Source organism: Trachurus japonicus, unplaced genomic scaffold (assembly GCF_045865225.1).
Source record: "Trachurus japonicus isolate A0001 unplaced genomic scaffold, Traja_1.0 AP030471.1".
Taxonomy (NCBI): domain Eukaryota; kingdom Metazoa; phylum Chordata; class Actinopteri; order Carangiformes; family Carangidae; genus Trachurus; species Trachurus japonicus.
This window is the reverse complement of record NW_028220604.1, coordinates 1-4,963: the sequence shown is the minus strand read 5'-3', so window position 1 is coordinate 4,963 and position 4,963 is coordinate 1. Positions and strand designations below refer to the sequence as shown.

The following is a 4,963-nucleotide window of genomic DNA, read 5'->3' as shown; positions in this document are numbered from 1 at the left end:
GGAGCAGAGCCGCGAGCTGCTCAGAGCTATGCTACGGAGGGTAATGGGATTTCTTGGTTTCCCTCATCAAACTCATCAAATACACAATCCAACAACTCCAAAACGCTCTGGGGCCTCATTTATCAAAGAGCGTGTAAAAGTCCTCTTAAATTTTCAGTACGACGGAAAGGCAAAATGTGCGTACGACCAAAAAATATACACTCTTTTCAGATCTATCAAACTCCGCGTACACACGGCTGCACGGTATTTCCCTTGATAGATCACACCGGACCTGAGAAAAGCGTGGATGAGAACACGCCTCATACCCAGCCCCCTAAACAGCCCCACACAACCATATGTGGTCAATGCAAATCAGTTACGTGCATATTAAGTAGCCATGTGCACTCTGGAAACGTGTGGAATGACGTCAGTGGAAGACGGTGAAGACAACAGACGGACGGAGAGCGGAGAAAGAAGCGGAATTTCTCTGAAAGCGAGATACACGGTAACACGGCAATATCAGTCAGAAACATCATCTTGCATTGAAAGGCTTCAATAAAAACAAAAAACTCCCAAATCTAAATGAAACAGAACAGAAAGAAGAAGAATCATATTTATTCTGCCCCTTATTTTAGATTATGTCATAATAATTTAAAGCAGGGTTTCCACTGCCAGTCAGTACTTTGCACCCCTTTCCACTAACCCCCAACTGCCATTCACTGGAAGACTTTGATTTTCATTTGTGCATAGCTATATATTAAAAAAAAAAAAAAAAACATTGAAGTCCACCAGTCTGTGACTTTTCCTGATGTTGGGCAGCTAGCACCCATTTTTGTTAAATACAATAAATATTATTCACACAAAAAATATCGATCATGTTTTCTCATTTGCTTTGATTTGCGCCGACATTATTGTGCTTGCTGCTTGTGTGTGTCCAGTCTGGCTACGTAACACACGCACGTCGCAGAAATTATTTTCCAGACTGGACAGACTGGTTGTGGAAGAGGTGTAGCCTACATGCAAGGGAAAAATATCAATATGATATCAAAAGAAAACGAAATTCGTTTTATAAAGCCAGTATTTAGGAGCAAACTAGTGTAAATGCACAGGGGAAAAATCTGAGTCGCTGTGCTTTTCATGTAAAGTGCCGACGTCAACACGTGTGCGGTGGTGGTGGTGGTGGTGGTGGGGGGGGTCATCATCACCACCACTTGCTACTTCAAACAGTGTCCGCGCTCCTCTCTCCCTCGCACACTGCAGTTCTCTGACTCTGCAGCGGCGTCGCCAATTCCTCCTGTTCTTCAAAAAGCGTGTAAATGCCGGTACGCCATGGTCGGACTGGTCGTAAATTTTTGCACTTACTCCCGACAAGTTTTGGTTTGATAGATCCCAAATTAGGCGGAGAAAAGTGCGTACGCACAAAATGGGGGAAAGAGCGTGTAAAAAAGCGTGTATCCACAATGATAAATGAGGCCCCTGGTGGACAAGTTGTGACCTGCACATTCACCACGCTATGAGATAATAACAGAACGTTACCAGACAGAGTTGTTTTAGAGGTAAATACGGAGACTGTTTGCTGAAAAACTGTCCCTGAAGGCAATGTGCATCAGCGGTTTTACATGAATTTACCTCTAAAACAACTCTGTCTCGTTACGTTCTGTTATTATCTCATAGCGTGGTGAATGTGCAGGTCACAACTTGTCCACCAGAGCGTTTTGGAGTTGCTGGATTGTGTATTTGATGAGTTTGATGAGGGAAACCAAGAAATCCCACTAGCCTCCGTAGCGTAGCTCTGAGCAGCTCACGGCTCTGCTCCGTCGTTCTAAAAATAGCTTGCACCGACTCCTAAAACTATAGGGATTATGTCAAATGGATATGCCAAATTTGCCAAAAATGTTGAACTATCCCTTTAAATGTGACCTCAAGAGTTTGAACCTTACCCTCTCACTTTCCTGAAGATTGCATCATGTCGTTCTTTTTCGTTGCTGGAGTTGGCATCTCGTCTAGTGCTTCGTGAAGGAACCCATCTCTGAACGCTTTGCCCTGGGGTTTTCCCCAGGAACTCGCTGCAGAAGCAAACACAAAACAGACCCGAGTGAAGTTTCACACAATCTGATGACACTGCGGTTGCTAGAAAAAAGAAAAAAAAAAACACATACAAACACTCCTCCGGCACAGCTCTTGTTTGAAGAAACTAATCGCTTACAGTACTTATTTTTACAAGTAACTGCACACTTGTACTGCAAATGCTGCACTACTCGGTGTATCTTAGAGTCCACTCCACACACACACACACTAGGGCCTCAGAGAAGATGCTTGGTCTTCCTTGCTTGAAATTCGAGTGTCTGGTGCAGATAATTCACCCCGAGCAGTCAAAACAATATTTGTTCTTTGTTTCATAAGTGTACCTGCTCTGCTGCCAGCTGTAGGCCTTGAAACGCCTTCATCCTTTTATACCGTTTGTTGTAAAACGATCCCAGACTGCTGCCTGAGCCGGTAAACAGCAGCGAGCGCTCTATCTGAGGTTGACTGACATCATGTTTCAGGACTTCTGGGTATTCAAATCAAGAGTTTCCTGGAATTCTCTGATCAACAAAAGTTGTCTAGTCTATTTTTCGGGCAGCGAAGGAAAACACTAACAATAGGCACGGTGCTAAAGTGTTGTTAATACCACCGCTACATGTTTGACACATGGTCTTTAAAACAAAATGATGGATGACAAACCTGTTGCCGACAGTCTTGGGATAGTGCTGAGGTGCACCCCTACCACCTCCTCCCCCCGAAGAAGCACTGCAGAGCAAACACAATGAGCGGGACACATTAGAACCACACACACACACACACACACACGATGCACTGACCTTAATTTACACAGCAAAAACACTTCAGCAACGAGCGCTCTGATGCAGGATACAGCTCCATTTTAAAACCAGGTTGCAGAGAACACAGTATGATCTGTTAGGATCAGGATGTACGTTTTCTATGCAATAATGATCGATCGTGTTTTAACTACTGCAGGGAAAACGATGTCAACTCTCCTTGTCAGTTATTGGAAAAACAATAAAAACAGACATAAGAGCTTAGTCTGACCAAAAACTTCATGAATAAAAGTCACATCATATATTTTTGAATGACAATACACACATTTATATACAGCAACAGGCAAATACAATGCATATAGGGTGAAGTCACATACAGTACATGAATGCACCTTTCAATCAACTGAGAGCAGCAGAGCTCAGGCATGGAGTAGGGCTGCAACTAACTATTATTTTCATTATCGATTAATCTGTCGATTATTCAAATGATTAATCGATTAGTTGTTTTTAATGGTCAATAAAATGTTAAAAAATGTCAATCTGTGTTTCCCAAACCACAAGATGACGTCCTCAAATGTCTTGTATTGTCCACAAAACAAAGAGATATTCAGTTTAATGTCATAAAGGAACAAAGAAACTAGAAATATTCACATTAAAGAAGCTGAAATCAGAGAATTTGGACATTGTTTCTTCAAAAACTACCCAAACTGATAATTCAATTATTAAAATAGTTGACGATTAATTTAATAATCGATTAATTGTTGCCGTTCTAATGTGGAGCCACAGTTTTGGCCGACATTGTATCTTTCACATTCAGAAACAAGGGAACACCTTTCATGTTGCACTGCGTGTCAGAGTTTATTTCTGTGGTTTACGTGGCAACTGCTCACCAAATAAATCCATTATTGGATTAGGATTAATTTGGCTTTCGGTTATGTCACACGTTTTGCAATCTTTTCAACAAAACTTGGCATTTTAAACAAGTTTCCCCCCCAACTCCACTTTTGTTTTTCACTCTAACTGGTTTCTGTTTGAGTCCTTTAACTATTGATTAACCTACTAGGTTATAGATTCAATGCTCAAACTTGGTCACTGCCTGTGTTTTTCGATCAGTTTGATACAGCTCACATTTGACCTACAAGCCTGCACTGTGAATGTGAATTACAAATCATCCTGATAATATAAAATCATCCTGGATAAATTAAGGTAAACTGAAGAAGATATCACAAAACAATAACAGGTTACATGTTTTCACCAGCAGAACAAAAGCAGAACAGGTCACACTTCACACCGTTTGATCACAGACATCACGCTTGACAAATAGTCAAATTCTCTCAGCAGTGTGGAAACTACAAATGACTGCTGCTGTTTGTTTACTGAGGGCATCTGCAAGTGTTGTGATGCATTTTAAGGCATTTTTCAAAGGCCTGATTTGATTATCAACACAACCAATTTGGCAGCTGGACGACCATGTGAAACCTCTTAGGAGGTGCACCGTAATCTGCAGCCTCATCACCGCCAACTTTACGTTCACCAGAATTATCCCAGGGACATTTGAGGCGTCAATTTTTTTCTTGTTTTTTCAAAACATCCATTGTGTGACATCCTGTCAACCATGACCCCGTACACTAATCTGGGTGTGTGTGTGTGTGTGCGCCGCTGCCATCGCCACCACCACCACACAAACCAACAGGACAGAAAGCGTCCCCAAGGCTCATTATGTCAACCCCCCTCCCTCCCCTTTTCAAAAAGGTCTCACAAAGAGAAATGTCCGACTGCCATTTCGAGCCCTAACCACATCCTGCTTTGTGTTAAAGGCCGGAAGTTCCTTCCCAAAAAACACTACCAGAGGATTAACCAGTGAAAGAAAAAAACAACAACACAGAAACAGAAATCAATCTCCATGTCCATGATGGTATTTTTTTGAGAAAACTTTGGTTTATTGTTACCTGAAACGAGAAGCACCCCCTTCTGCAATCACACTCTCCACTTTGGCGGCTTGACAATGAAGAATACTTAAAAGAATAAGAATAATAGGAAGGGATGGGGAAAACGGTGCTGAGGAAGAGAAGAGAAGAGAAAAGGGGGGAGTGCAATTAGTCACTGCATCGGAGTTGGGAATAACGAAAACTTAGCAACAAGAATTTGAGAAGAAACTAAATTCA

The 4,963-nt window shown here is 41.9% G+C and overlaps 1 long non-coding RNA gene across 1 annotated transcript; it reads right to left on the bottom strand.

Annotated features, from left to right (window-relative positions):
* Positions 1-1,913: 1,913 nt before the first annotated feature.
* LOC146960359 (uncharacterized) lies at positions 1,914-4,872 on the bottom strand. Its single transcript, XR_015035472.1, has 3 exons — positions 4,748-4,872; positions 2,704-2,769; positions 1,914-2,045 (listed from the first exon to the last, which is right to left on the bottom strand). It is a non-coding gene; the product is annotated as an uncharacterized LOC146960359 (long non-coding RNA).
* Positions 4,873-4,963: the final 91 nt, after the last annotated feature.